The 10,000-nt window shown below is 30.8% G+C and overlaps 1 protein-coding gene and 1 long non-coding RNA gene across 3 annotated transcripts in view; one reads left to right on the top strand and one right to left on the bottom strand.

Annotated features, from left to right (window-relative positions):
• Window positions 1-2,157, bottom strand: part of LOC137620213 (uncharacterized) — a 9,221-nt gene extending 7,064 nt beyond the window's left edge. The window contains exon 1 of the long non-coding RNA XR_011040018.1: window positions 2,088-2,157. This is a non-coding gene — a long non-coding RNA (uncharacterized lncRNA). The remainder of the gene's footprint in view (window positions 1-2,087) is intronic.
• A 6,877-nt stretch (window positions 2,158-9,034) lies between these two features.
• Window positions 9,035-10,000, top strand: part of LOC137619561 (mast cell tryptase-like) — a 13,914-nt gene continuing 12,948 nt past the window's right edge. For both annotated transcript variants that reach the window (XM_068349694.1, XM_068349693.1), the window contains exon 1: window positions 9,035-9,212. The gene's annotated coding sequence lies outside the window, so the exon portion shown is untranslated. The remainder of the gene's footprint in view (window positions 9,213-10,000) is intronic.

Below are 10,000 nucleotides of genomic sequence, written 5' to 3'. Positions count from 1 at the left end.
GTCCATAATGTGCAAACATCAATCATGGCCTCCCTTGCAACACTCGGTAAATATAATTATACTTGAACATTCCTTTGAGCATGTGGGTGGTTTAGGTGCCAACGCGACATATTACTTTCCTGATACTAATTCTGGATTTACATTCTTTCTTGGATCGCAATATTCCTTTGTTGATATTACATTACTTTTCTTCTTCTTCTTCTTCTTCTTCTTCTTCTTTTGTTTATATTACATTACTTCTCTTCTTCTTCTTCTTCTTCTTCTTCTTTTGTTTATATTACATTACTTCTCTTCTTCTTCTTCTTCTTCTTCTTTTGTTTATGTTACATTACTTTTCTTCTTCTTCTTCTTCTTCTTCTTTTGTTTATATTACATTACTTATCTTCTTCTTCTTCTTCTTCTTCTTCTTCTTCTTCTTCTATACATTTTCACTATCATTATCATTTGGCCATGACAACATTATCGCTACTCTAATCATTGTCATAAAAGTATCCATAAAAACTTATACGTTAAATTAGAACTCATAAACTTCTTAGAAATATGAATAGAAAATAAAAATGATAATTCAAGAATACTCAAAATATATTTATGATGAGGGCTATATTACGTAAATATGAGCAAAGAGGATTTGAAAAACATTTAAACGTTAATTCATCTCTTCTTTCTTTTACACAGGCAATTTTATCATATATGAATCAAAGGTATAGCTAGCATGTTATCTATAATTGAGTAAAATTATCATATTCTGTATATCACGTATGTTTATCAAACCACCCGCCCCCCCCCCCAAAAAAAAAAAAAAAAAAACGATTTTGTATATTCAAGATAATTCTCTCCTAATTGGACTGTTTCCAATTCAAGCAATAGCCTTCGTTCCTTGGGGGTTATTATTATCATTATTATTATTACCAGGTAATTGCCAAGCTACAACCCTAGTTGGAAAAACACAATTCTATAAGCCCAGGCTAGTACAGCAATAACGTGTTCGCCTAGCATCGCATGGCAGCAGATCGATCCCAGCCCAGGACCGTGAGTTTAAGCTGTTTACTGGGGAGGCCACTGCTTTGGTTGGGTACACCACAATTGGGGGGGGGGGGGAGGTTGGGCTTGTCCGGCTGACGTTCTGGTGAGCATCTATTCTGATGAAACTGGAACTGAAATCAGACACCTTTAATCTTTAGCTTTGATTTTGAAACCAGACACCTTTAACCTTTAGCTTTGATTTTGAAACCTTGAAACCAGACACCTTTAACCTTTAGCTTTAATTTTGAAACCAAACACCTTTAACCTTTAGCTTTGATTTTGAAACCAGACACCTTTAACCTTTAGCTTTGATTTTGAAACCAGACACCTTTAACCTTTAGCTTTGATTTTGAAACCAGACACCTTTAACCTTTAGCTTTGATTTTATCACGTTCTTTACTTTTAAAGCCAAGATGATGAGACATAATGTGTAAAAGACCTGGCCAATAGACCTCAAAGAATACTATAGGCCTACTAGCTGATGTTAATCTTATTTCCGCTCAATATAATGCGCTCAATATGCTCCAACAAGGGCAGATTCTTTTAGTATACCAAGTGATATTCACTATATATTATTTACATAATGACTATATTAACAAACTACATGAATACCTTTATTCCGATATTTGGATCAGTACTTGATAAACCTCATATAGTTGTTTGGTTGTCAAATGGGCTTGAAGTACTTTGGAAGGGATTGTTAACTGGTTGATTAACATTTTATACATATATATATATATATACATATATATATACATATATACATACGTATAAATATACATATGTATATATACATGTATATATATATAATATATATATATATATATATATATATATATATATATATATATATATATATATATATATATATATATATATATATACATGTGTGTGCATGTGTCTGGGTGTGTGCAAATACATGACCATTATATTTAAACTAGATATCAAACTATAACTAAAGAGTTCTAAACAAAGGAGAGTACAACTTTGTTAACGTAAAGATCACTTATCAGAGAATCACAGTTTTTAACTGGACCACTTCTCGTGGATGGCATATAACCTACCTTGCGTTAGGACGAGAAGCAAGCAAACCAAACGATACTGCCAAGCAACTTCAGTCAAAACCCCCATCCTGGAAAAGGGAATAAATCTTATTGAGGATAATTTTTGTTTTGTTTATACATACATACATACATACATACATACATACATATACCAAGGCACTTCCCCCAATTTTGGGGGGTAGCCGACATCAACAATGAAACAAAACAAAAAGGGGACCTCTACTCTCTACGTTCCTCCAGCCTAACAAGGGACTCAACCGAGTTCAGCTGGTACTACTAGGGTGCCACAGCCTACCCTCCCACATTATCCACCACAGATGAAGCTTCATAATGCTGAATCCCCTACTGTTTATAGTAAAATTAAATGTAAACGGGAATTCGGCATCAAATGGAAATAAAAAAAAAGTTAAATTTAATGAAATATTGAGCTGTGAACCATGTCATTGTCATTGAGAATGGGATTGTTAACGTCAAAAGACCCATTAGACTATGAAACTTGTCTGTTTTCAAAGTATTGTTTATTATTACTTTTATTATTATTATTATTATGTCTCACAGAATTATAATACAGGAGAAGGGGTCCCCTTTTTTGTTTCATTTGTTTGATGTCGGCTAACCCCCAAAATTGGGGGAAGTGCCTTGGTATATGTATGTATGTATGTATTATTATTGCATGCTAAGCTACAACCCTAGTTGGAAAAGCAGGATACTATAAGCCCAGAGGCTCTAACAGGGAAAATAGCTCAGTGAGGAAAGGAAACACAGAGAAATAAAATATTTTAAGAAGAGCAACAACATCAAACTATATATCTCCTATATAAACTTTAACAAAACAAGACGAAGAGAAATAAGATCGAATAGTGTGCCCGAGTGTACCCTCGAGCAAGAGAATGCTATTTTATGGATGATTCAAATGAATCTAACCTTTGTATTAGGTCAACCTCGGAACTGCCGTCTGTTCAAGTAACCTGAGTGGTCAGGTTCTTCTGTGTTCAATAAATTTCCAAACATTAATGGAAATCACATACACTCCTTCCCGTTTTGTTGTTTCTGTAACTATTATCATTTCAATGTGGGAGGGTGGGCTGTGGCACCCTAGCAGTACCAGCTGAACTCGGTTGAGTCCCTGTTTAGGCTGGAGGAACGTAGAGAGTAGAGGTCCCCTTTTTTGTTTTGTTTCTTTTGTTGATGTCGGCTACCCCCCAAAATTGGGGGAAGTGCCTTGGTATATGTATGTATGTAACTTTGATAGTAGGTGAGGTCAGGTCGTTAAGGAACACTGGGATATTTACCAATATCTCATATTCTAATTTGAGGACCATTTATTCCTTACTCAATTTCAATTACATTTAGATGAAATAATGTGTCACGATTTGCAATTACCTCTAATATATATATATATATATATATATATATATATATATATATATATATATATATATACATAAATATATATATATATATATATATATATATATATATATATATATATATATATATATATATACATATATATATATATATATATATATATATATATATATATATATATATATATATATATATATATATAGCCTTAAATGCGTACACGGTAAAAATCCTGGAATAAATGTTGCCAGACATTGACCGTTTTGAAAACGGATATATTGAAGTAAATGACTGATATTACAGTCACCAACCGTTAAAGATAATAATAAAGTAGGGTGAAAATTACGGTCGCCTGTATTTGACTGAAATACGGCTGAGGACAGTATATTTACGGAGAAATTCCGATTAAAATTACGGTTTTTTAAACTGGGTAGTCAACAGTACTAAGAAAAACTCATTTGCACCTTTACAAGTAATCCATTACCTGGGAAATACAACTGTTAGAAGAAAGGAAATGATTATAAATCTGATTAATTTAGACATAATCAGAGAGACTAAGCGGCAATTAAAAGCCGAAGATGGACCAAAACTCACTCACCTCTAATCTTGGCTGGACGTCGGGCTGAAATGAACTTCGTGAACACTTCCTACCTCGCGTCGATGTTATTGATCAATTTTGCTGTTTGACTCATTTAAAGCTCTTCCATTCTTCGTGTTTATAGACTTTGTATAGTACCTGGTACAGCAGTATGAAATATGATTAGTGCTTATTTGCTATAGTTGTAATGAGTTCTTATATTGGAGGGAGAGTGGGATATATTTTGCGTGCATTTGAAAACGAAATGATTCTTTAGACTAGTTTATCTATTAGTAACTTAAAAGTATTATCTACACAGCTTAAAAGATCACTAATTAGATTTGAATTAACGAGAGAGAGAGAGAGAGAGAGAGAGAGAGAGAGAGAGAGAGAGAGAGAGAGAGAGAGAGAGAGAGAGAGAGAGAGAGAGATTATTTGATTTGTACTTTATAAACCTACATCTCTATATTTTAAGTTTTTGCGACAAAAATTAAGAGAATTCGATGGCAGACATCTTTCCTTGTTTATCAATGAAATAATCCATGTAGTAGTAGACATGAACAACATAGGAAGGGATAGTGGAAAAGAGATTATATAATAATGGAAAAATAACAGGATAAGACAAAAAGTAAACATCATACTAATAAAGTTGAGTACATATAGTGCATGACTATCAGGAAAACGTAAACTGCCTAATAACTGCAAAATTACATCACAAGCAATTTTAGACTATGACATAAAGTAATTTGTTTTTAAGCTTCGGATTTGAGATACGATGGCTAAACCAGAATCGATTCCAGATTTCTATTCAAAACCTTGTTTTCTATTCTTGTTTTTAAGATCAGTATTACTATTGCAAGTCAGCCTGCCAATATAATTGGAAAAGCAGACGTCTGTAACTTCTAGAGTCCCTAATGAGGAAAGCAACCCACAATTAAAAAAAAAAAAAAAAAAAAAAAAAAAAAAAAAATATATATATATATATATATATATATATATATATATATATATATATATATATATATACTACATAAATGTATGTTTCAGAAAAAAAGGTGATTTCTCAATATGTTATATGCTTACACAACATACTTTCATTAAACCGACTTCCTCTTACACGTAAGGTGAACACCACAGCCACTAGGAGAGACTGGTGCTCTGTGTGTTTTTGTTTTGGGTAAACAAATAAGCAGAAAAAAAAATATATTAGTCCCCAAAAATAAAACTAATTGAGATAAATAACAAATCAAAAGACAAACAACAAATATACAATGAAAAATTATATTTAAGTCAACTCTTAGGAGAAAAGCATTTATGCCAAGTTTGACCCCCTGAAGTTCCAATGAATTCACTTGTGATGACAATGTAACACTTGGCTGCAGCTACTGAAACTTTACTCAACTTAAAACATTACTACAGTCCCATCTAGGATTGCAGCTTATGTAATAATAATAATAATAATAATAATAATAATAATAATAATAATAATAATAATAATAATAATAATAATAATAATAATAATAATATTTATGACATATTTGTTTTTGATGTTGTTAATAGTTTATATATGACATGTCTGTTTTGACGTTGTTACTTATTTTAGAATGATTTATTGTTAATTTGTTCTCTTCATTTATTTATTTCCTTATTTCCTTTCCTCACTGGGCTATTTTTCCCTGTTGGAACCCCTGGGCTTATAGCATCTTGCTTTTCCAACTAGGGTGGTAGCTTGGATAGTAATAATAATAATAATAATACAGTCCCAACTAGGATTGCAGCTTATGTAATAAATAATAATAATAATAATAATAATAATAATAATAATAATAATAATAATAATAATAATAATAATAATAAGTTTAGTTTGGGTTGAAGTTTTTCTATGTAAAATGTTTCCAATAATCTTAGCTCGGTCTCAAATCGAGCTTTACATAAAACACTGAAATCAAGATGATTAAAATTGGTGTTACACACTCCATGGCAATGATCTCTTATAGAGGAATGAGAAGGCTTACCTAGCGGTAGAAAGGTCCTTGAACTAATAATAATAATAATAATAATAATAATAATAATAATAATAATAATAATAATAATAATAATAATAATAATAATAATAATAATAATAATACCAAACACTTCACGACTGCAAAATTGCACAGAGCATGTCTGGCCCAAAGGATTGCAGCTTATGTAATAATAATAATAATAATAATAATAATAATAATAATAATAATAATAATAATAATAATACCAAACACTTCACGACTGCAAAATTGCACAGAGCATGTCTGGCCCAAAGGATTGCAGCTTATGTAATAATAATAACAATAATAATAATAATAATAATAATAATAATAATAATAATAATACCAAATACTTCACGACTGCAAAATTGCACAGAGCATGCCTGGCCCAAAGGATTGCAGCTTATGTAATAATAATAACAATAATAATAATAATAACAATAATAATAATAATAATAATAATAATAATAATAATAATACCAAACACTTCACGACTGCAAAATTGCACAGAGCATGTCTGGCCCAAAGGATTGCAGCTTATGTAATAATAATAACAATAATAATAATAATAACAATAATAATAATAATAATAATAATAATAATAATAATACCAAACACTTCACGACTGCAAAATTGCACAGAGCATGCCTGGCCCAAAGGATTGCAGCTTATGTAATAATAATAACAATAATAATAATAATAACAATAATAATAATAATAATAATAATAATAATAATAATACCAAACACTTCACGACTGCAAAATTGCACAGAGCATGTCTGGCCCAAAGGATTGCAGCTTATGTAATAATAATAATAATAATAATAATAATAACAATAATAATACCAAACACTTCACAACTGCAAAGTTGCACAGAGCATGTCTGGCCCAAAGGATTGCAGCTTATGTAATAATAATAATAATAATAATAATAATAATAATAATAATAATAATAATAATAATAATAATACCAAACACTTCACGACTGCAAAATTGCACAGAGCATGTCTGGCCCAAAGGATTGCAGCTTATGTAATAATAATAATAATAATAATAATAATAATAATAATAATAATAATAATAATACCAAACACTTCACGACTGCAAAATTGCACAAAGCATGTCTGGCCCAAAGGATTGCAGCTTATGTAATAATAATAATAATAATAATAATAATAATAATAATAATAATAATAATAATAATAATAATAATAATACCAAACACTTCACGACTGCGAAATTGCACAGAGCATGTCTGGCCCAAAGGATTGCAGCTTATGTAATAATAATAATAATAATAATAATAATAATAATAATAATAATAATAATAATAATACCAAACACTTCACGACTGCAAAATTGCACAGAGCATGTCTAGCCCAAAGGATTGCAGCTTATGTAATAATAATAATAATAATAATAATAATAACAATAATAATACCAAACACTTCACAACTGCAAAGTTGCACAGAGCATGTCTGGCCCAAAGGATTGCAGCTTATGTAATAATAATAATAATAATAATAATAATAATAATAATAATAATAATAATAATAATAATACCAAACACTTCACGACTGCAAAATTGCACAGAGCATGTCTGGCCCAAAGGATTGCAGCTTATGTAATAATAATAATAATAATAATAATAATAATAATAATACCAAACACTTCACGACTGCAAAATTGCACAGAGCATGTCTGGCCCAAAGGATTGCAGCTTATGTAATAATAATAATAATAATAATAATAATACCAAACACTTCACGACTGCAAAATTGCACAGAGCATGACTGGCCCAAAGGATTGCAGCTTATGTAATAATAATAATAATAATAATAATAATAATAATAATAATAATAATAATAATAATAATAATAATAATACCAAACACTTCACGACTGTAAAATTGCACAGAGCATGTCTGGCCCAAAGGGCTAGTCAGCCACCCCAAAGACAAGATGATAATGACAATCTCTTCAAACTCTAGCCGACTAACTACCAATAATATCTATAAAGAAAGAATGAATAAAATGTTCACCAAGAAGTATATAAATTATTGTTTTTGAGTGACTAAAAATTAAAATCAAGATGTGTGATGTTGTAAATTGTTAAATTAGATGGATTTGTTTATAGAAAAATGCAATTAAATGTGATTATACTGTAAATATTGTGATTGTAAAGAATATGTAATTTAACTTTTTAATAATAAGATAAAAAAAATATTATTTTTTACTGCTTGAGTAAACAAAAGAACTTCATTGCATGAATACACGTCGCCCTGTGTAGATATCAAATGCGGGTTTTTGTTGGTAAGGCATGCGTTATATATCTAAAAAAAAAAAGGTCATTTCTTTTATTGTAACTATCGGTACAATCTGTCTTGCTGAAAAAAAAAAAATTCTTTTATTGTGAACGCCCTAATCAAAGGTACCTATTAAAGCAAAACTTTTATTTCTAAAATAATAAAAAAGAAATCGTTTATGTGTCATTAAACTGGTATGTTTTCCTTGTGTCCACCTGAACGTAATACTACACACATTTTCCGTAAATACTTGTATACGTTTGCTAATGCCTGTTGGGAAAGTCCCGGAGCCTGATTACATCAGACAAACAAGAGACCGTGGACTATAATTTGCATGTTTCTTCTTTCTTGACAAATACACTACAAAATATAATAAGTACTGTATATTAAGCTCTCGACGTTTAATCTCTGTCAGTTGTTTATACTGTATATTGTATTTACACAATAAAAATCCACTGTTGGTAAACTAAACAGTTTTCCTAGTATTGCGAAAACCCGTTTTGTCGAATTCCCGGCCACTGCCGGCCAGCTGCCTACCTTAGCAAGTCGAATAAGGGGCGAGGTGAATCCTAGGTAGGTAACATACGAAGGCCAGAAAGAGCTCCTCTCTCTCTCTCTCTCTCTCTCTCTCTCTCTCTCTCTCTCTCTCTCTCTCTCTCTCTCTCTCTCTTTGTCCGTCGTCGTCGTTCTGGGCATGGGGAACTCGCTTCACTCACAGATTATTCTTAGTACAGAGTAAATCAGTGAGGTGGATTTTCTTCAAACATTTGTTTTCGTGGGATTATTTCACGTTGAATCGAAGATTGGGTCTTAGTGCATATTAAGTGAATGTTTATCAACTTATTTTTCTTGTGAGTATAAACTATTCATGTCTCAATTTATTTAATTATTTAGTATTGAAGAGCAGTGTCGGGTGTGCCATGGATTCTGGTTATCCAAACATTAGGATTGGATATTACCTGAAGAAACAAGTATAAGATCTGTTAATTCTAGGGAGATTTAAAAAAAAAGACTTATTCCAGAAAGAAATCAAGGATGTAGCCGTTCTGAAGTTACTTGATTTCACACTCGTATATCTACAGTATTTTCTGAAACAACAAGTATAAGATCTGTTAATTCTAGGGAGATTTTGAAAAAAAAAGACTTATTCCAGAAAGAAATCAAGGATGTAGCCTTTCTGAAGTTACTTCTTGATTTCACACCCATATATCTATTTTCTCCAAAGAGAGGATTTCTGGTAGCTAGGAGATATAATTCCGCTACCATTAAAGAGAGAATATTTGATATTATTATTATTATTATTATTATTATTACTATCCAAGCTACAACCCTAGTTGGAAAAGCAAGATGCTATAAGCCCAGAGGCTCCAACAGGGAAAAATAGCCCAGTGAGGAAAGGAAATAAGGAAATAAATAAATGAAGAGAACAAATTAACAATAAATCATTCTAAATTAAGTAACAACGTCAAAACAGACATGTCATACATAAACTATTAACAACATCATAAACAACTTGATTAAGAACAAACAACCACTCGTTACTGAAAATCATCAATACGGAATATCTCATACCAAGTTTTTTCCCAGTAACATTTGCTACGTTTTGATGGGCCGTCTGGTGAAGTTGAATATCGTACAT

The sequence above is a fragment of the Palaemon carinicauda genome, chromosome 26, assembly GCF_036898095.1.
Source record: "Palaemon carinicauda isolate YSFRI2023 chromosome 26, ASM3689809v2, whole genome shotgun sequence".
Lineage (NCBI taxonomy): Eukaryota > Metazoa > Arthropoda > Malacostraca > Decapoda > Palaemonidae > Palaemon > Palaemon carinicauda.
The sequence above is the reverse complement of the archived record's forward strand: the minus strand, read 5'-3'. Positions and strand labels throughout refer to the sequence as shown.